At 50.4% G+C, this 22,559-nt stretch overlaps 1 protein-coding gene across 2 annotated transcripts in view; it reads left to right on the top strand.

The window, feature by feature from the left end:
- The first annotated feature begins 4,591 nt into the window (after positions 1–4,591).
- The window catches only part of LOC6500267 (rho GTPase-activating protein 7), a 77,254-nt gene continuing 59,286 nt past the window's right edge, over positions 4,592–22,559 (top strand). The window contains exons 1-2 of one of the 2 annotated variants that reach the window (XM_044718369.1): positions 4,592–4,735; positions 5,246–5,536. The gene's annotated coding sequence lies outside the window, so the exon portion shown is untranslated. The remainder of the gene's footprint in view (positions 4,736–5,245; positions 5,537–22,559) is intronic. The other variant, XM_032449770.2, reaches the window with a different exon arrangement.

Genomic DNA, 22,559 nt, shown 5'->3' with positions numbered 1-22,559 from the left:
CCGCTGACGGCGATCAAGGCCGCATCCAAGTACTATAAATTACATGTTTCTCTCATTGTGCTGCTGGCCTTCTTTTTGCGATTTTGCAAACGGAAACGGTCATATGCAAAGGCCCCTCTGATAGCGAGCGTTGGCGTCTAATGAGCTGCGACTTCGACTGCTCCCAGATCTCTGGGTGTTTCGGCATTGGGCTTGGATTTGGGTACGGGCATGGGTATGGGTATGGGCTCGAGCTTGGATTGCCTTTCACAAGCCAGTGTCCGCCGGCAAAATCTAATTAAATGCTATCGTGCTAATAATCAGAGAGCTCGCGAAAGAAAATACAAACTACCTGCGCAGAAACTTTCTAAAGCCCGTGAGAGTGACGCCTTTTCCTATACTATAAGAAATCGCTCAGCCTGGCTAATTATGAACGCCTAATTACAAAGACGGATGCCACAAGACGACGCTTCCATCCGAGCCACTCGAGGCGTGCGAAAAGTTCAGCTCCAAGCCCCAAAAAGCCAAACACAAAGCCAAACTCGAAACTGGCTGAGCTGTCGGGCTAGTCAGGGGACTTGAGTTATGAATCCACAAAAATAAGTCGCGCGTGGCAAGTGCACTTGAAAAAACAGATCGGATTCGGAAGAAGATGGAATAAGTTTTCTGAGGAGACAGCTGAAGAAACATCTTTTTGGAAGAAATCAAAATTATCTTGTTTTCATGGAGTTGAAAGTCATTATTTAAGCTCTATTTTCAAGCGATTTTAAGCTTAAAATCAAAGAATGGCAGGCTTGTGTAAGTGCAGCAGCAACTGGGTCCGGCTGACTGACTTTTCCGTCAGTGGTTTGATTTATGTGGCAACAGCGACACGGCGGTCGCGCCGAACGTTCTCTATAATTACGGAGCCAGTTGATCCGACGGCCCAGACTTTGTGGCGGCGGCAGCCCCACAAAAAGTGGAAGGAAAGAAGAAATCGAGTGGGGATCTACAGAGTATGTGAGGGAATGTTCTCCCTTTTCTCTCTTGTGGCAAACTTTCCACCACATGTCAGCTCGCCCATTCAGGGTCTGCTCTAATGCTGTCAGCGAAGCCATGGCCATGGAACGGGCACCCCCATCAGCAGGACTTGTACATTTGTTTCCAGAAACATGAGCTTCCAGGAATGCGGGCAGCCGCAGAGCGGCGTTGAAGGCAATTGGCAGTCATCTGGCAGGGAAGCTAGAGTGCGAGTAACACGGAATTGAAGGAAAAACATAGCACAGACTTTATAAATAACAATTTGAGGTGAAAAGCTGCGAAAAGTTAGCAATGTGTCTCCGCGCCATGTCTATATCTGAGGTAAGAGTAAATCATTCATGATCCTGATCCTGATGGCAACACGTGTATTACGACGCTTTTAATCCCTAAAGCTCCTTCGTACAGTAAACAAAGCCAAAAACAGTACCAGTGTGCTCCGGGTTGAGCAAGCTTGCCGGGGCGGGCGATACAAGTTCACAAAGAAGAACTCAAAGCCACCGCCGCCAGCAGCTGCCTGATGATCGCCGCTGACTGCTGTCTGCTGACTGCTGACCCATTTATGCAGATTTCGTTGCCGCAACAATGGCTTGTACAACTAAAGCAGAAACACAACCAACAGCCAAAACCAACAACGCCTGCCACCGGGCACTGCAGCAAGTACAACGTAACAGTCTTGTTGTCCGTGTTGTTAGTGGTGTTTCTTTAAGGCTGCCCGATGTTGTCGCCAAGAATTTTCGGTCATTTGTCATGTTGATTTATATTTGCTCATTGGCTCTAACTGCTCGACAAGATTTTCACGCGGCACTTGGGTCAAAGTCGGAGCGGGAGGTGACCTCCACTGGGGTGCATTGGAGTGGCGGCAGAAACTTGCCCGATCCAGGCATGGTGGTAGGCAGTTTCCTTTGTTGGCTCTCAAAAATTACAGATCTATCTATCTTTCTTATTTGCGATCTAAGGATCTGGGCTGCGAGTCACTTATCTTTCTACCTTTCCCAAGATGCCTTTTAGAGTGTTTTCTGACTTCCCGGTCAAAACAAACAGCACTTAAATGAGTTTTCTTGTTTGCCCGCCATGTAACACGTGGCTGGCAGGCGGAAGTGGAATACGAAAATAGAGAAACGCAAAGGACCCTGCAGGCGAATGGCAAACACCCAGGGACGTGGCCCGACTACCTGTGGCCCGTGAATAGAGCCATAAATACGCTTGTTTGTCATGGGATAGAAGCGGAGCTACTCCCTGTCCCCTCGGCACTCCCCTACCACCAGGCACTCCGGGATTCTGGCCATTAATCATTCAATTGTGGCTGCGGCCGAATCCGAATCCGAATCCGGCAGCGAAATTCGCGGCGAGGCTCATCAATAAATAATTTGCGGCAATTGAAATGCAGTGCGTGGGGTGGCGCTTAGATTAATGAAGGCGTCGCGATTAGAATCCATTTGAATTAATGAACATTTAAGGCGGCTTTGGGATTTGTTGGCCTCAAACACGCGCAGCGGGGCACTGGCATCGAATTTGCGCAGAAAACCAAATCAAAACAAAAGACTTAGGCAACGAACTTGGCGGCGGCGAGCAACCGGCGGGATTTGGCTCGTCGGCCAGGCCCAGCCCGGTCCGGACCGGCAGGCTTATTAATTTCACATGCCTCGGCCATAATGAAAAGCGATTTTATATGGCCCGGCCGCCTGCCGTCGTTTATAATCAAGTTAAATGCGCGCGCGTCCATAAAAACTTGAGTTATCAGCCAAACGGCAAGGCCAACAAATGGCGCAAATGCACTCGCTCTGGGAGGGGCCGGGGGGCGGATATAGCGGGCATATAGCTCTGCACGGCAATCTGCATATCGCAACGCTAGGAGACAGTGCGACCATTAACAGAACGATGTCGCTGAGTGAGTGCAAGCGCGGCGAGCATTGCCTTTTTTATGGCACTTTTCACTCGGACTGGGCTTGGGTTTGGGGTTTCTGGCCCGGTGTTGGGGGTTACGGTGGAAAATCCCATACAACTTTATTGGCCGGCTTCCCGCTGCGCGCAAATATATAACTCTGTTTATCGCATTTCATTCGGCGTTATTTATGCCGCGGAGAAAAGTACACTCGCAAATGCGCAGCTACGGCGGCAAAGATTGATTTTCAGAAACTTACTCAAAAAAGTGAAGTTTGGTGGCCTGGGAAGGGGTGAGAACGCTGTTTCAGTGCACCATCTAGCCAATCTCGGCACTGCCATTGGCATTGAAAACTATTCAAGAAATGCCCGAAAATATGTATCTGCGTGGCATCTCTTTGTCTCGTTTTGTTTTTTTTCCGCCTTTGTTTACCTTTCGCTGGAAATCAAGGAGCCCAGACACCATCGATCAGCATGCAGCACGTCACTCGGGAAGGAATGGAATGGGATGGGATGGATGTTGGGCCTCGGATTTTGGGATTTGGGGAGCCCTCGCACGCTTGCTTAGATTTCAACACAATGCCCGTGCGCTCGTCTGCCGGGTTTCGATTTCAAAGGCCACGTAGATCGGCCGGAGAATGGATATGGATAAGTTTGTGAGGGTACGGCGGTGGATGGGGGCAGGGACCTCTGTGACGTTGATGCGCACCTTCGATAAGGATGAGGAGACCGGCGAACACACCTCAAATATTATGAGAGGCAGGGAGCGTATCAGAGCAGGAAGGAGTTGACAAGGCTAATCCTGACGAATTGTTGTTAGATGGCCCAATAGATTTGGAATGGTATTACTCTAATTTCAGAAGGAAGAATCTGAGTTAACACAGACATTAGTAGCCTCTTACTCCCAACAAGAGCTAATAAGCAGACGAAGGGGCAGTCGAATTGAAACATCGAAAGTGTTAACTGCTCTTCCTGGAACTGGAACAGCTATGGGAGGCCGTTAAGTGCCAGCTGGGCCGTAAATCCGCAGATAAGACAATGCCCTGCCGATAAGGGCCCTGAGATTTAGGAGCCGATAAGAGGCTGCACGGAGATGGGAGCGAGCCATAAAACCCAGAGCCCAGACACACTAAGTAAGCCATGGGGAAGACTCTAACACGGGTTTTATCGCCGCTTGTTAGCGGCGGAAAGTGTGTAAATTTACACGCACACCCATCCACAGGCACGTCCACAGGCAGAGAGATACAGAGGCGCAGCAGGAGGCGGAGTCTCCACTCGGCAGAGGGAGTCTTCCCAGGGTTTTTCACTTTCAATGCCGTATGGGGAAAAGTTCTGGGCGCTCGCGGCCCCACAATGGGAGGTTCGAGGTCGCCCCGATCGGCGCTGTTAGCTCAAAAAGAGCTGTTAGCGCGCAATGAGCGCAACCTGTTGGCTTCGAACGTGTGTGAGTTGCCTCGCGCTCTCCGTTCGAGTCGGTCGGGATTTTGAGACTATTCCCATAGATTCTGACATCCTAGGATGGTCCTGTATCCTAAGATTGGTTGGTTAAATGAGAGTGTAATTAAATATGAGTGCTATTTGGGTTTCAGGAAATGTAAACAAGACCAAAATCGTTAACAGAGACCCGCTCTCTCCGTCGAATCGGCTGAGAACCAGAGTTCGGTCGCACGCTCGGGGGCCGAACTCGCTTCGTGACTCGGGCCGCTTTCAAACCGTTCGAACGATCACGTTGCACACAGTCGGCCAAAACACAGACGCGCGTTCGGATGTATCTGGCGGATACGGTGAGTGCGCGCTGCCAGTATCTTTGGGATACATATTCGGACGTTTTATGAATGAGCTCGGACTCTGAACGGTTGTGAACGGATTTTGGGGAAGCGCAGTGACCCGGAGGAACCCCGCGACAAACAGAGGCACACCCGCACACGCTCCAGCGCGGTCTTCGAGAAAAAAGAAAGAAGTCGTCTGTTTTGGAAATCGAATAGGAGAGCCAGCCAGTGCGGAAATTGCAGCTGAAGCAAACAAACAAACGCAGCGTTTGTCAGTCTTCGCGGACACTTCTTCTTGAATTTCGCACGGTCCCCACACTTCCCCCACAGCCCCCTTCCCCAGAAAGCCCCTTTTCCCAAAAAATACACACGACTTACATAAAAAATACACAGAAAGCTAAATAGTGCATAAAAATCAGTTTTCTTTGCGGTTCGCTGCGTGCGAGTGAGTGTGAGTGTGTTTCTGTTTCTGTGTCTGCTTCCCCGCCGTATCTCCCCCGCCCCTTTCTCCGGCCGTCCCTCGGTCCCCCGGGAGGGAGCGAGAACGCGAGTGCCTTTGTTTCGATTACGCTTACTAAATTTTTTACGCCCCATAGAGGAAAAAATAAAAAACATGACGAAACGTTGTTGTTGACAACGAGTGCTCGAAACAAGATCGAAAATAAATAAAAGTGAATCAACGCTCGAAAGCAAAGAAATATTCAAAATTAGCGACATAGATCGGATCTATTCGAAAAGTGCCTTCCAGCCCAGAATATTTTGTGCAAGCGGAACCCCATCGGTGTTGTGAAACAGAGCTGCAGAGATCAGATATAGATACAGCTCCAGATACAGATACAGGTATCTGATTCGCGCCTCTCCGGAGCAGCTGCAAACGCATCTAAAAGGTAAATAGAGCTTCGACAGACCCCTAGCTAGCTTATCGCTCGCGGTGGGCAAACAGAACTAGAAACAAAGCTGGAGCAAAACTCTCAAATCACTGGCTTATCTCCGGCCATAAAGATCTGCGGATCTCGTGGCTCTGGCTCTGGGGGTTCCTAGAACGAAACGTCAGCGACCAGATACATTCGGCGATTGCGACTAGATACTTTCACTCCCGAAAGGCGGCTGCCTGAGTTTCAGTTTCGGTCTTCGGGTCTCGACTTTATCTTGTCAGCTCGAGAGCTGAAAATGATAGTGATAACCTATTTAATACATGTTTACAGTTAGTTAGTCTGGCTAGCTGGCATTATCTGCCCGGCGAGGCGCTCTTTCATCACTCGACTCGCGTTCTGGGGTTATCGCATATCGCAGATCGGAGATCGGAGATCGGTTCTCGCTTCCGCAGCCGTAGTCGAGGCCGACTGCGATTCATAAATCATATTGGCCGCTGCAGTTTGTTTACTTTTCGGCTGGGAGACCGACCGCCCTTCCCCCGTCTTTCATGGGAAAGAGCGCTGTTTTCTTTGATTTGCATTTTTATTGGGAAGCGAGTCGAGCCGAGAATGTCGAAATTTCCGGTTCTATCGTGCGTCACCGGTGTCGATCGCCTAACCCCGAGCTGCCAGGGGACCCGTTTGTCTGCCACAACAGTTCGCCCTTCTCATAAATGAGCGTAGCTGGCCCTAAACTTCGAACAGTACAGGCCATATGTAAACTTGTTTTGTTTTAGCCGTTTCGCCGCTCCTGCCTTTGTGTCTACCCCCCACATACGCGCTTAAATGTACCTACATTTATGTAAATACGCCCGAAGCGAAACACTTGCGCTGGTGGTTGATTCAACAGAGAATTTCGGGCAAATAAAACTGAAACAATACGGGGCTCCCTTTTCGGCTGGGAGTGGGAGTGGGAGTCGGAGTGGGGTGGGAAAGACCCAAAAATGTTAATTACAAACAGAGGACAGCCGTCAGAAGCTTTGGAGTCTGTCCGCCTAATTCATTGACTTTCGTTGTCTTCTCCGAGGAGCATTTTTCAGGCGGGCAGGTTCATCAATTTCCGATGTGATAAATGTCGTACAAGAATCTACACAAGTATGCATGTCCCCAGTCGCAACTACCCAGCTGCCGGGGCGAGGAGGTGATTTGTTGGGGCGCCCCTGATTGTTTCTATGTTGACGCCGGGAATCTCCGCGATCAGGGATCGCTGAGCGCCACCCAGAACTTGGGAGCAGCGGAGCCATAGGAGCGATCCCCGAAGGCAGCCACTAATTCCAAACAATGTAAGGCATTATTTATTTTTAACCGAGGTCATCGGCGTAGACACTCTTTCCCATTCGAATTTCTTCGACTCGCAGTCTTCAGTCTCAGTCTCCAGAATCCAGTCCCCGGCTCTCCGCTTTCCGCTCCTAGTTCTCGGGTTCTGTGTGTTGTTCCTATTTCGGAGTTAATGGGCCTGGTTCTTGTTCAGCTGTTGAACTCGAACTCTCACCAAATTATGCCCCGAACACACTCACCCGAGCAGTGCACTGGGAAAAACGGTCCACCTCGATTTATTCGCTTTGTTTTCGCCCAAAAGCTGACGCCTGAGAGGCATTCGCTTCTTTCCGTGTCTGCGAGTGCCGAGATCCAATGCCAGCGGGCCAGCAAACATTATTTGAAATATTTATGCCTGACTTTTGCGCCTCAATGACTTTTGGATTGCCTTGCCTTTGGCTGCCAGTTCCACAAACACACACCCATGGCCTCGCACGGTCGCACGTGGATCGGCCGAGTATCTGTGGCTCGGTTCTGAGAGATACGCGAGTGTTTTGTGTATTTTCGTTGCCGGCACACATATGGTGCATCAACGGACGTCCAGGGGAGGAGGTGGAGCACTGGGAGAACGCACATTAAAGACACATTAACCTGCATTTAATTTGTCAATATTGGCTCGTCAAAGCTGCTAGGAGAAATGCCTTTCCCGGCCTGTTCTCAGGCGCACTTTTCATTTCTTTCGGTCGGTGGGTTGGGGGAAAGTGAGGCAACAATGGGAGACAAAGGCACATCTCGGCTCGGAGCGACCCAGCATGTCTTGGCCGTCCGAATGTTGACCTTTTCACAGCTGGAACCATCTTTCAAATTGGCCGAGGGACGAGGACCGTGGAGCCGTGGAGCAGTTCTTTGGTCTTTTCGGGTTGGCTGTCAGTTTCTGTCAGTTGCTTGTCAAAAAATTTGTTTGGCTGTAAAATACAGCGAAAACGTTTAGCGGCCAAAGAAAACAATCCCGACACGATTTTCGATTTTCTCGTCAGCTGTAAGCCGTCCAGAAAATGATTGACGAACTGGCTGGGTCTGGCCGGGAAATCTCCGTACTCCTCGTATGTACTGGCCGCATAATTAACCCTTCCGCCGGAGCTTTCGAGCTGTGTGTGTGTGCACTCGTCGTGTCATGTGTGTGTTACGCCGCAATTTGTTGATAAATAAATCAATTGAGAATGTGAAAATGCAAACAAATCGGCGAAGCAACCGCCATGCTACGCAATCCCTTCCTGTCCCTTTCTAGATGGCCGCCGCCAGCAGTTGGCCCTTTCGGGCTCCGGACACGTAGATGTATTGGCCCAGTCCGGGTATTCCCTTTGCGGCGCAGCACTCCCAGCTTTTGGCAATTTGTCAGCGACTGACACGTCTGCTGCGTGGGTGGGGAGAATTTTTTTGTCACCTCCCGCGCGGTTACGGTTACGTAGGAAGGGCGAGGTGGCTATCTCACCTGGCCGGACACCAGGTCGCGGGGCCGAAGGGCGCCATCGAAGTATGCCAAATTAGCATTTTTTAACGAACCGCGCCAGCGGTTATTAATTTCGCCTTATTATTAGCTGTCGCGTCTGTTTTTAGCGAAATCGCATTAATTCATTCACGCTCGGCGGCACGGCAGGTGATCTGAATCGGCTCTGTGGCTGGGTGATCTGCGATGATCTAACCAGCTCCGCCGAATGGCCGTAATTAGGCCCAATTAATTTGGCATAAAAGCGGAAGTGGAAAAGTGCTGGCGGAGAGTCCGGGCGGAAAGCGCCAAGAAAAAGCGCCATGGAACCAATTGTCTTAATGATAGACATTCACTTTTTATGGACGCGCGAGGTGTGTGTCTTAATGGAGTGAAATTTCTGGTAATTGAGCGCGACGAGCTGCGACTCTGGGTGCGCATTTGATGAATTTTGAGCGACTCTATATATGTATATGGAGATTTCTGCAACAATTTAGCCTTAGCTGGCTTTGTTTTTGGCACGGCTCGCTGGCCCGGCTTCTACCCCGGCCAGCTTCTTTGGCTTGCTTTTGCTTTTGGCTTGGCTCTGCCTTTGTTTTTTCCTTTGACGTGGTTGGCAGGGGCAGGGGCCGGGGCAGGGGCAGGGGCTGGGGCTGCATTTGTTATGCAAATCAAGTGCCGCCATATGTACGAGGCACAGAAACGTGTATATATACGAACTAAGAAACCGAAACGCTGCTCCAGGCACACGGTAGTACACAGAGGGAAAAAGTTAGACCCTAGTTTTAAAATTTCAAAAGAATATTCGACAATGGGGTGTGTATTCTAGCCCCGAACTTGTCCCCACAATACAGACTCTTGAAATCAGCCCTTATGCCTGAGATCTCCGAGTGCTACTCCGTCGGAGCTGGCTCTTGGGCTTGAAGCCAAGTCGGAGCCAACCCAGACCGGCACAACAACCGCGAACTGGTTGTGTAGCCTGCCCACGTACAAGGTCTTCAAATATGGCTCTTATTCAGCTACTAAGCAAGCACATTTTCTTCTATTCCCCGGGTGTGTTGGGCTTAGAGCTCAGCGGCTATAATGGCATTAATTTACCATACAATTTCATATTTACGGCCATTGTACGCCGAGTGCAATTCGATTTTATAAATATTTTCCCCCGTTTTTGCTTTTGTTTGCTTCTGCTGGGCTGTTGCTTTTCTTGTTTTTCAATTTGTGCAGACTGCACTGTTTGTGCCTGGGCCCGTGTGGGCGTTTGTTTACTGGGCGCCCCTTTTTTGGCCCTCGGACCTAATTAAGCCGCTGTTCGCCTCAGTTACATCCGCCCTACCGCCTGCCCGCTGCAGTAATTGATTATTTTAGCTAATTTTATTCGAGCGCTTCTGCTCACTCGCGATTAGACTCTCCGTGAATCATGCCTACGTGATTGGCTGGCGATTGTCGCGTCAACAACGCAGTTCCGATTGTTTCACAAATACCTCCATTCTTTGCCCTCCACAGACCCTGATACCCGTCCCCTGTCGGCGGTCACTATGCTGGGTGTGCTTTTTAGTTGCTCTGAAATCTGAAATCTGTGGCGCCATCATAAAAATAATTTCTGCCGACCTTAGAGACAAGTGCGGTGATCTCATAGTTGATAGAGCACTCGGGCCTGGCAGGGTGAGCCTCTACTAGCAGATTCCTCCCAGTTTTCTGCTCCGAAGTCCCGCTTCCCTTAGGAGGACCAACTTGTGCGGCTTGCAATTAGCACAACTATTTCCTATTAATCGCAGGTGAGCAGCTCTCCAATGTCAGAATCGTTAGCTGGCGAGACCCGGTTCCCCAGTGCCAAGTGCCCAAGCTAAGCGATTTCGTAGACGTGCATTTTAGCTGAGACTGCTATCTCCCAGTGCCGCGGCCAATAAATAGCGCCACATGCGATCGACGGCTCCACTGACTGACTCAAAGACACACTCACGAAAGTCTGACGAATGCAATAAGAAAGTGGGTCCAACTCGAAGTTGTTCAATTTTGACAAGCTGACAGTGCCCGAGACGACCGCTTCTGCGCTTCTCCGGTGACGTAATGGCGGCTAAAAGCAATTGCTTTTTGAATCAGCGGAGCAGCAGAGCAGAGCGTGTGCAAATTTGCTCTGCGAAGTACATCGCCGGGCAGAGCGAATTAGTCATGCGATCGAACGAATACCTGGGTTTTCGCTTTGGTTTTACTTTTAACTCGTTCTGCGGCTGCTGCACTTCCTTCCCCAGACAGCCCATTAGTCGTGGCTGAAAGTTCTCTCTCGGCTGGGCTGTCTGCTTTGGCCAAGAGCCGCTGCATGAATGAATGAGTTCATCGCTTTTGGCGGCTGGCGGTCGGTGGTCGGCGGTCGGCGTCAGCATTTGCGGTCTACCCAAATAAAAGAACAGCCCAGACGTGCGTGGGCTGGGACTTAGTCACCGCCATCGTCTTCGACGAGGAAATGCATCCAAGAGTTGACTGCACTTTGGCGGTTCTGGGTTCTGGGTTCTAGGTTCTGGCCGAGCTGATAAGGCAGACTGTTTAGTTTGCAGCAGATTCCCTCGGCAGACCGCGATAAGGGGTCTTCCGCGAGATCATCAAGGAAAACACATTTCCCATTTGATTTATGGCATGTAAATTTATGGAAATTTACGGCTGCCGGAGCATGGTTCTCGGCAAGTTGAACCAGGCTCGATAATGTGTGGAAACCCAGCAGATAGCAGATACTTTCCAGCGCACAGTGTACCCTGTGTGTGTGCGAGGCGCATTCCAATTATATTATATCATGTGCTCGCAGCATTATCGCATATGGTAGTATATGGGGCTGACCCGCGATTCTAGTCGATATGTAAAGAGCTGAACAAGTTGTCGAACAAGTTTTGGAACGCCTTTGGGCATCGGCTGCACGGCGAGAAAAAGCGCTGTTCTTCCCTTGGATTTTGTTTCAGCGCCAGAACGCTCTACAAAGTACACAAGACAGGTCTTAATTACCCAACATTTATTTGTGTTTTTCATTAAAAGCTGTACCCGTTCGATCGATGCCCGCGGCGCTAATGAACTCGCCGTCCTCTTGTTAATAATTATTGAATTTTCGGTGGTTCGGTCGTTCGGTGGTCGCTCCCGCCCGCGCCTGCCGCAGAGCCTCCTCGGCTTGTTTACTCGCTGCCCCTGTGTGGCTGCTTTTAACGCGTTCAACTGGCTTTTGAATTGATTTCGGCAATTAAAGGCCCCAGTGCCTGCGCGAAAAAGCGTTTCAGAGCTATAGCATTCATTGAGCGGACACTCGAGCTGCCGTGATTGATGGCCGACCCGAGCAGAGCGGAAATATTGGATCCCAACACTTTGTTTTGTTTCGCACACGTGTGGGTCGGTGGGGCTCTCCTCCTTATCGGCGGCGTTCGTTAGCCGCTGATAGCAGGCCGTTTGGTTCGGAGTTTGGCTGGTAATCTCCTCCGGTTTCACTTTGTTTTGTTTCCCATTTCCCCGTATTTCTGGCTCTCCTCCTGCTGCCTTTTATCTCGTCTGATAAACGCTGGCGTTATGTATTTGTGAGTTAATTAGTTTGCTGCGCGATACACGCATGTGGGCAGCCAACCGGACCGTCGAAGACGTCAGAACGGCCACCAATTTCGGGAACGGAGCGGGACCGGAGCGGGAGAGGAGAAAAAATTAATTAGAGACGCCGTCTTGCCGCTGATAAGCAAACACAAACAAACTAGCAACCGAAGCAGGCAGGTCAGTCGACTCCGGGGCACTGATCTAAAGCAGAACTTTCTTCTCTACGAGTGGTCACTGATTAGGGATTAGTGATTAGTGATTGGTGAGAGGGGCTCTAATTATGCGCAAATGTGACAGGTTGGGCGGAGGAGAGCCGTGGGTTCTGGCCGTAATTTGTCCCACGCCCCGGCCACGTCAGCCTTGAACGCTTGCCAAAAAGTGCCACAAAATTAGTGGTGTTTTCGATTCGGCTGACGCCATGAGAGATTTATAATTCCGTGCTCTGCAGAGATGCCAGTCCCTGCTAGGGGCACACCGATCTCGGGCAATAAAAGCCAAATCCGCGGCAATCAGCGCCCCTCCCGCCGACTGAACAACTGTCCGAATTGATTTCATTTTCGCGTTTTTCATGGGCCCGCGGATCGTAAAAAGTGTATATGGCGATCGGGCCGCAAAGGCTACAAATGTCGCCGTTTATAAATACCCCAATAAATTGGTTAAGGTCGGAACGGGCATAAATCTGCGGGCAGCGGAGACATGCTCCCGAGTTAACGACTATCCCAACTCTTATGAATGAAAGCCGAAAATCGGACCTGCCCTGGAACGCCGTTTTCCGCATCGACGGCCATAAACAACCTAGAACTATGATTTACGGCCACGGCGCAGTGCAAATATGCAGAGATGGAGCCCATTTGCATGCCGACAAGTCAATCACCGGCCGACGTTGATAAAGTTAATCGCCAGTGGCTGAATGGGTTCGTGGAGTGCCCGGCTCTCATTACGGAGTTTATAATTAAACACAATTATTTACAACTATGTGGCCGGGGAGGAGCACTGACCAGACCGCAGATCGCCGCTGGAATAAAAATATATAACACGATAATGCAGAGCGCCGTCCGCCGCAGTCTGTAATTATTTTACAAAACGCTCTCGCCGCTGCCCGCCACGCTCTGTTTGGGGCGAACAACGAAAACAAGTGATTAGATGCCGGCCAATTCCAGTACAGTTCGTTTTTGTTCTCCGCAGAGCGGCCTGCCGCAGCCCCAGATGCATCCGCAGTCCGTCCAGTTGTATCTGTATCCGCGACTCCGCCGAGCGACAGTCGAACAAACGCGTTTGCTGATAGACGAGCCACTGCCCGCCTGACTGACCATTACAAATGTTCACTTAGTCGGGCCGCAGATATGGATACGCCGTCCAGGGAGCGACTAGGAGGGGGAGGGGACTGCTGTTTTTAATTCGCATTTATTTTGTTGCCTTTTTGTCGTCGTCGATTATTTCTACAAAAGCCACTAATGGATTTTGATATGCACAACACAGCAGCGCCGCCACTCGCCACTCGCGCACACACGCATATTTCTATTGGCGGCCTGCGCCGGTCACTCCGCGGCGTGCACTGGCCGCAACGGGGGCTCCTCGAGGCCGCAGCTCCTCTTCCTTGGCCGCAAGTCAGCCGCACTTTCTCCCAGTGAAGCCACTCCTCTGGGCCTCGCAGAGGCTACTTTATTTTCCCAACTCGCGGCATGCCAGATAAAGTTCTTGCGCATTTCGGCAAAAGTGCAATCGTTAGAATGTGAGTGGTGTGGCAGTGGCAGGAGCAGGGGTAAATGGGCTGGGAACCGAATCGATCGACGGCGGCGACCCGCTTCACTATCAGAGACTTTTCGCTCAACAGGCTTGGCCCGGGGAGTGCCACGGGCAGGGGCAGGGGACGCGATCTTTAATTGTTAGGGGCGAGGTCAAGTGGACAACTGTCGTCGGGTGATCTAATGTGCTATTCAGGAAGCGCGGAGCCTTGGCAGATGTTCGCCAAAAACACAAACACGGCGGCAGCACGAGGGCCACTAAACAAACACAAACACACTTAGGGCCGGGGCTCGGAGGCGGTGGCATTAAAATGCCTGCCACAAAGCCGGGAGAGGGGACGTGAACGAAAGAGGTGTGGGCGGACAAGGGACAACGTGCCCGGGATCGGGATCGGGGGGATGCGGAAGAAGTGCATCAGTAGAGTAATGGCTGTGAAAGCCACGCCGGCGTAGCACGGTTCAATGAATTACTTCATTAGTGCAGGCGTGTTCGGTGTGGCATGCGTTGTATCTTGCAGATACTCTAGCCGCTCTGCGGCAGAACTGCAGACAGTCTTGCTGCTGCCAACGTCAGCCCGTCAGCTGAGCCAGCACCGAGAGAAACAAAGTCTACCTGAGCGGGCAGCTCCTTCCGAAGTGCCCAACATCTTAGAAGGCGCTTCGTCGAGTGTGCCAGTGGCAGTGGCTGCGTTCTGGGCTGGCGCACCGTGAAGTACCACTCACAACTCCCATTTCGCCAGTCAACTGTGCGTGGAAATTAGCTGCCGAGGCTGCTGAAGGAGCAGTGTCAGTGGAAGCAGCGCGGAGGACTCTTGATTGCCTTAATTGCGGAAGTTATGAGCGTGGAATCTTAATTATTTCACTCGTCAGGAAGCCTTCTTGATGGCCAGCACTGTTTACAGTTGGTTCAGCTTGTTTTCGGGGTCTGCCGGCAAACATCCGCCCCACGACAAAAGGCCCCTCCACTGTTTGCATTCTTCGGCAGCCGCCCGAGAAAGTGTCGGGGGAGAGCTTCCCTCCTCTGGGCCGTGTTTGTCGAGCCAGCGTGTTCCCGATTTTCCCCGTATTTAGTTCTGGACGTGACACTTTCGAATGCTTTTTGTTTTCCGCGGAGCTTTCCCGGGGATCTTCGTCAGGGTAGGGGCTGCCTTCTTGGCCGACTCTTGGCTGGCTTATTTGTTGGCCGCCTCTGTTTGCTTGCTTGGGCGACAGATGCGTTGGAGTTGGCCCCTGAGCTACCAAAGGCCCGGCCGGAGCCAGCTCCCTTCAATGCGGCTCAGCGCGCTCGTCAATTCGTCATTCGCCCAGTCGTTGCATTCTGGTGCTGGACTTCCTTGCTTGTTTTCAAATGCAGGTAAACAAAGGCCAGAAACAACACAGCACCGAGCACCGAGCACAGAGCACAAAGCAAGCACACACAAGAGCCTCTAAGAGCAGCTGATGCTGGGGCTGCCTTTGGAGATGGATGGAGACGTCGTTTAAGATTAAGACGACTTCTTTTTACAGCTGTGTGTGAGTTGTAGTTGCTGTTGCCGATGCTGATGCTGCGGTAAGTGCGTGTTGCTGCTGTTGCTATTGCTGTTGCTGTTGCTGTTGCTGTGGAGCTGCGATGTTGCTGCTGGCGAGGTGAGTGATGATGATGAATGTGTTACAACGAAGGTTAACGACTTTCAGCTTTATAAACAGATACACAGGCAGCTCCAGCACCAGTCTCAGCGACTTGGGTCTCAGCTGATAAAGATGGCAAAGCTCTCTTCTATTGTGGCAAGAACTGGATGTGGCCCCAGTGGAACGCCAGCTAATTAAGCCGCCAACAAGCTAATTATAAGTCGCGTCTGGCACTCTAATTGCAATTTAAATAAATGTGGCAGGCGGTCGGGCCGCTCGGCCAACCAGTTTGGCATTTGGCCGAAAAGGAGCGTTTTAAGTTTCAATTTGTACAAGTCAGCGCGTTGTCACTGCCCGAGAACTCTCTCCGGCCATCTCTCTGGACCAACAACTAAATTACACTTGTCCGCGTGTTTACAATCCCCACTATATGCGAATGTGGCCAGCAGTGGCCGGTGCTGGGCCGATATCCGACCAAACCAAACCGGCAACTGAGCAGCCACCGAACTTAGTCACTCCAAGCCAGTCTTTTTGTCTGAGAGAGCCGAGATTGCAATGAGGTTAGCGGCGCAATCTGCTCAAATATAGATAGCTAGTTAGATGTAGGCAAACAAACGGACAGGCGGACGGGCCGGCTGACGGACAAATCCAAGCGGTCGACCGACTACTCCGCCAGCAACATGTGTAGCCATGTAGCAACATCGCAGCAGCAAGAGGCAGCAAGAGGCAGAAACAACCGGCTTTCGGGTATTCTAATTGCGCACAAGCTTAGCAACTTTTAGTTACTTTGTAGGCTCCTAGCTGCCATCGACGGAGCATAGATCTGGCATTCTATCTCCCAGCTGGCCCAGACTGTTAATTTATGCAGCGGCCCAGGTCCCAGGTCCCAGGCCCCAGCAAATGGCTGGCAAAGTGTGGCAAATAAATGTTCTATTGATTTCTGCAACACCTTGTCTTCAGAGGCCAATGCTGACTAACTGTTCTGTCAAAATGCTTCGCCTGCCCACGTTGGTCGGCGGCCTGTGCCTCTCCGGCCTGCATTGCATGTGGCATGAATTCAGTTGAAGTAATGACACACCCGTTCCAGCACAGCACAGTGTGTGTAGATGCACAGATACAGGCATAGATACAGATACAGATACAGATACAGCTGCAGCCCACAGATACACATCTCTCCAGCTCATAGACTTTTTCACTCGAAAATGAAATGAAAATTACCGAACTGTAACCATGTGTGGCTGCGGCTTCATGCTGCTTTATGTCTAGTACTCTCTGGCGAGGTTCTATCCGGGGGCCGCCCATTAAAGTTTATTTAATTGCGCACATAAAACCAGAGACGAGCAATTAATTTGGCGAATAAGTAACCCGATTGTTTGCGCATTAAATCGATGGCCGCCGGCTTCTAGGGCTATCATGTTGGCTCCTCCTGGCTTTGACTCACAATCGAATATCAATCTGATGGGGATTTCCGTCCGGGTCTATTTACATATTCGGTTACGGGAGACCCGATGGAGGACCGCCCACCCAATGTTCAAAAGGTTAATTACAATTTATTGGCAGCGCTCTTTCGAAAAGCCATCACCGCTGTCGTTACGCTCACTTGATCCCAATTCTCCAGCTCTTGTCGTCGAGTCGGAATAGCAATAGTCCGTGTTCTCTGATCGCACTGTTTGGGGCGAGCAGCGACGGCACAACAATTTAATTGCACATTTGCATTAGAGGGGAAAGTCCGGGCGCCCCGCCCCCCGACTCGCGGCCTGTCATCAGGGACTGCTACTGTGGCAGTGGCACCGTGGACGCTGCTCCTGGTGAGCGGTTTTCATTGCAATTGCCCAGCACAGGCCACGTTTGATTTCTTAATTGTCGCTAAATGCGGGACTCGCCAACATTGTCTTGCTCTGACAACGTTGTCGTTTGTTTCGATTTTCGATTTTTTCGGCTCTTTCGACTGCCATTGTTTGGCTGTTGCTGTTGCTGTGTCTGTTGCTGCTGCTGCTGCTGCAGCTGGCTAAGCATTATCGTCGATCATTTTGTTGCAATGAGTTTTTGTGGTTGCCGAGCACACGAATCGAATGTTTGGCTAGCATGGTGGTAATTTCCAGCGGCGTGCGGCATGCGGCATGCTGGTGGCTCCTTCGATGGAGGGTTTATATTTTAATTGCTGCACTTCCAATTTATTTTTATTTGCCGAGGCCCGAGCAACCCCGAGCTGAGAACCGAGCCTCAGACCTGCATATGCTCGGCTCAGAAGACCCTTCCGGAACCCGGACCTCGCTCTAGAAGCCAGGGTTACGCAATCCGCAGCTCGCACCCACTCCATTCCCTTTCCCAGCACTTTCACTCGCCGAAGCCCTGAAATAACTTATATTTAGTAATTTCAGTCGCGCCTGATTTACATTTAAATATAATTTTCGATTGCCCTCTTAATATTTGGGCTCGCTGGGTTTCTAATCTCTTTCGCTGACACCAAGGCGCAGTCTCAATGGATCGCCCCTCCCTCCGCCTCTAATCGCCAAACTGTCTCATAAACCAGGCATTTTATTTGACAAGCGCGTTTGGCATACGAAAGCGGGCAGACAAGTCCCAGCCAAACGCATTTCTTTTCGGCGCAAGAGCGCTCGCGTGGCACATTAGTGGAAATTATGACGATTTTCCCCAATACAATAACTCAAAGTTATGCTGACAGCTATTGGGGCTGCTATTATTGATTCAATTTGCTTTCGATTATCGGCGTTCAGAGCCAACATAATGCCGACCGGGGTTAGCCGATCTGGTCGCTTTTTAATGTTAATGTGCTCCAGCGGTGAGCTAATCTGCCACCGATCGCTCTCGGTTATGGGACCATGGGGGCTATGGGGGCTTCCAAGCGGTCTACGAAACAAATTTGCGTAAGCCTCGGTTCAAGGACGCTTTAATTAAAGTTGGAACAGGAAGCGGAGTGGGACTGGGACGGAGCCTCTTTGGGCCATTTGGCCGCCGGATGCCAGCGCCATAACTCATGCGGCGGCGAATACGGTTTTATATCAAAGAACTCGCTGTCCGCGGATCGCATAAATTATAAACTGCAGCGGGAGAGGTGTTAGAACGCTTCATATTCTCTTCCTGCTGGGATTTATGGCTGTTTAGCAGACAGATAAAGTCGGTGTCATTAGTGATTTACGGTGGGATAGCATCCCGATCCGATCTCCCCCTGTCTGGCCGGGCTAACCTTTCGGCGTGACATTGAACGAAGAGGAAAAAAGCGTCAAAACAGATCGAAAAAGCCAAGCGCCGCTGAAAATGGGCTGTCTGGCCGGTCTTCCCCAGCGGCGTGTGAATTCTGACTTCGCTGCAACTTTCAGCGTAAGAAGAGACGCCCCAAATGAAGTCAAGGTATTCGCAGCACTGCATTACTCATAGAGAGCTCGCCGTATTGGGTTACTTTCGGGTGGGGTGGAGTTTGGCTGGCTCTGTGTAGGATTTCCCAAGGCGGCGGGGGGCGAACGGCCATCGGGAGGGCCAGATAAGGCAACTTTCCGCGGAAGCCGTGTGGAATTCGTTGAATGAATGCGATTATTTGAAACAGGCGGGCAGCCTCGATAAGATAGAGTCCCACAGAGCTCAGTTCGAGCAGCATTCCGTCAACAAATATTGAAATTGGAGAGAGAATTGGCAGGAGCCCAACTCGCATAATACTTTCATGCTGGCTAGTGCACATTTCTTTCTGCTTCTGCTTCTGATGCAACAAAATATCGCGTAGATTAAAGTTTTAATAGGCCCCTTGTTTTGGCTGGGTTGTCTGCTCGAAGCGGCTTTCCAAGTCCCCGCCCCGCGCCCGAGCATTATGGCTGGCAGAGTTTTATTTCTGGCGGTGTTCGCCGCCTGGCAACTCGTTAATGTTAACAACTACAAAAACAGGCAACAGAAAAGGCCGAAACAGGCATCAGGCGCTGGACTTGCCCAAAAAAGCAGTCGAATAATGAAAATAATTTTCAGTTTTTGCCCATTTCAAGATGCCGCTGCCATAGCCGCTGTTGGGTAAACAAACTTAGAAGCTTCCAGCTGTGCGCGTTGATTGCCATACGACACGATGCGTTTTCAAATAGAAAAGCAACAAACACGGCCAGAGCGGAGCCCATGCGTTGCGCATACGCCGTGTATGCAGTCGCCGGATTGTTGTTTTGTTGTTTTGAACAAAAATAGCAATAGTGCTGTAAACACATTTTCGAGGTACGCAATCAAGGCGTAGAAACTCGTACATAAAACACACTCCTGCCACTGTTGTTTTGGTTTTTGCTGTTTCATTACGGATTCCGTTCGACTTCCACGCTATAAGGTGAATTTCACATTACTGCCAGTTGTTTGGGTGGATTTTTCATTAATTTCTCCATTGCCTCGGGCCGGGGCGAGCAGGCGTCAATCATACGCACCGTGGCACCGAGGCAGGAGTACTTCATTCCGAACTGGGTGAATGGAAAGCGAAAAGTGCACTTCGAACCGCCAGTGACAGAGGCCAAGCACCCCCCTGGCACCCTCCTCCCGCCTTTTAATTAGCCACTTTTATCGCCCGTCAATTCGGCTAAAAATAAACGATTACTGCCCCTAGTATACAGAATATGATATCATGCCGCTTCGTTTTTGCCAATTAAAACACAAGCCGTGCGACTGCCGTAAGTTATGACTGGCGATAATCGCGCGACGTGGCAGCTCATTTTCAGAACACAGTTTGGTCTAGTAATTAGCCAACTCCAGGCTTTCTGGGCTCTCAGCTCTCAGATCTCTGTTCTGTTTGTGCTTGTGGTCGTCGCATGCGTAGCTCAAATTTCAAAACTACATGCACTTGCGCAGATACAAAGCCTGTTTCTGTGGCGATCATCTCCTCCGCCGCGCTGGGTGTGAAAAGATTTATGTGCTAGGCGAGAGAGCCACCGCATCTCCGGATCTCCGATGCCCGTTCCCCGATCCCAGATGGTGGTTATCAATGCTAGCCAGCAGCAGCAGCAGCCATTCACCCGGTCTATAGCAATTCCAATTCCAGTTTCCTCGGCTGCATCTTGGGACATTTCATTGTGAGCGGGCTCTTGTTTATGGTCTGCCCAGCTTTTTACAACTCTTCGGTTTTCGGTTTTCGATTTTTATATTGATTTGTAATTCACATAAAACAGCACCAGCAACAGCACCAGCAACGGCCCAGTCGACCTTGTCTGTGGCCAGGACCGCTCCGAGTTCGAGCTCGAATTATCATAGTTACAAAACACTGAAGGTCGTGGAGATACACAAACCTAGGCTGCCAGCTGGCCAGTGACTCCAATTACACGCGGAGCAGTGCAACAAGTGTTGCATGCCACGAGTTGTCAGGTGACATAACAGATTTCCCTGGCCACCACCTACAAGAGCCGCAGCTCACATCTGGCGCTGGCTCTGGCTCTCGCTCTGGCTGTGGCTGTGGCTTTCGAAGCTGTCCGAAACAAAAACACTTGCACATGCAAATATTTCACGAATTCGCTGGCAGAATTTGTTAGAAAAGTGCAGCGCTGTCCACAGACAACGGGCAGTTGGGCAGATAAAGGCGAAAACATGCTAACAAAAATAATATCCCACAAAAGACCCGCGCACATGACAATGTGTAAATTTATGGCCGTCGTTGCTGCTCGGCGGTGCACTCGAATTGCATAAGTCCGGGCTTTAATGCACACAGCGGGCAAGCGGCAAAATATTTGTATTTGCTTTATTAATTAAGCCTCGGCTTGGCTCCAGCTTTGGCGGCAGTGTTTACTTGTGCGCTTTGAAATACAACAATATTTGGCAATGCATTTGATGACCCAGCGGATGTCAACAGGGATTAAATAGCCAGCTGCCACCCGGGGGGAGGTGGATCCGAATCTATTCGGGTTAGGAAAACAATGCCAGCCCATCAGAGCTCCCAGGGGACTGCTTGCAGAAGCAATGCGCATTCAGTAGTGGTATCTATTTCCATCTCCGCCACGGAGCTTCTCACAATCACTCACATTCTGCTCACTCACAATCCGGAGATAAGCGACATAAGTAACAAGATCAGCGGATTCGGTTTCTCCCGCTGCCATCCAATGAAATTCCAATTAAAATACCTCCGGGGCTGGATGTGGGGGCGTGCTGGGGGATCGGCTGTTTGTCTTATAAATGGGCCACGCGGGGCCTCAGTTAGTTAATAGCATTTGGGGCGGCCTTTGGGCCATGACTGGGCACTTTGCCGCGTTTTCCGTGGAAAATCAAGGCAAATCCCGCGTCGCTGATTAAAGAGGCTTTCACCGCATATGGGTCAGCACCGCCACCTTTCGCCAGCAGCAGGAATTCGGATATAGGGCAGTCCACGATACACTCTCCACGAGCTCCGGCCGGGCCTGCTCTAACGACTAACGAACCTCGTGCTGGGGCAAAGGTAACTAGTTTTCTTGTGTAGGTGTTTGACCCTCAGCCTCATCCGCCTGTTGTTTGTTTATGTAAATTATTTGGCGGCTTTTCGAGATATTCTTCCACAATTAGGTGGCTCGGTGGGCTTTTTCTCGATTCTCCGGCGTCTTAGTCTCCGATTCGGCTCGCTCAATCAACTCGAATACATTAATCAATTTCCGTGGCTTTTCGGATTGTTGCGAGCATTTCTTCTCCGGCAAGGGTGCGCTGGTCGCAGAGCAACAGAGCAACAGAGCCACAGAAAACAACGATTTAATTATAACAACAAACAGCAGAGCGACAAACACATCGCTATATCTGAAATTGATATCGTGACTCTGTGTAATTTGTAATTTACGATGAGATCACTTCCTCCAACAATGTATCAGTCAGCCAGGCCGTTCCCGAAAGCCATCGCCGCGTCCATCGCATTGTGCTATTTTCCTTTATTTTTTGTCCCCTCAGCTCTCTGCATACACTGTCAAAAATTGCTACACTGTTTCGAAATGATAATATAATTTATACCCTTGTGGTAGTCAATGACTTTTAAATAATATTCTACTGTTTTAGAAGGAAGTAGATTAAAAATAATGTTTAATCTGAACAGAATATCAGTTTTTCTGGCGGACTAGGAGACTATTTTTCAGAATGAGATTTAATGGAACATGAGATACATAGATTTAGAAGAGCTAGCTGGCAGCGCTTTTAGTAGCAACTCAGATACTATCTTTGAGCCAAAAACCTTTGTTCAAAGACCGACCCACTTCCGTTTCTGCGGCCGGGAAGTCCACTTCCCAAGTCCTTGACCTTAGCCGCTCATTACGGCAGATTTTTGTGTAACCGCCGTCGCCGGGTTGTAAAATGTATCTTTCTTACGATTTCCAGCAAACTGGGCTTTGGGGTCTTTGTATTTTTACGGTCGGTCTTTGAACTC

The sequence above is a fragment of the Drosophila ananassae genome, chromosome 2L (genome assembly GCF_017639315.1).
Source record: "Drosophila ananassae strain 14024-0371.13 chromosome 2L, ASM1763931v2, whole genome shotgun sequence".
In the NCBI taxonomy this organism is placed as follows: domain Eukaryota; kingdom Metazoa; phylum Arthropoda; class Insecta; order Diptera; family Drosophilidae; genus Drosophila; species Drosophila ananassae.
Note: the sequence above shows the minus strand (reverse complement) of the source record. Positions and strands in the feature narration are given on the sequence as shown.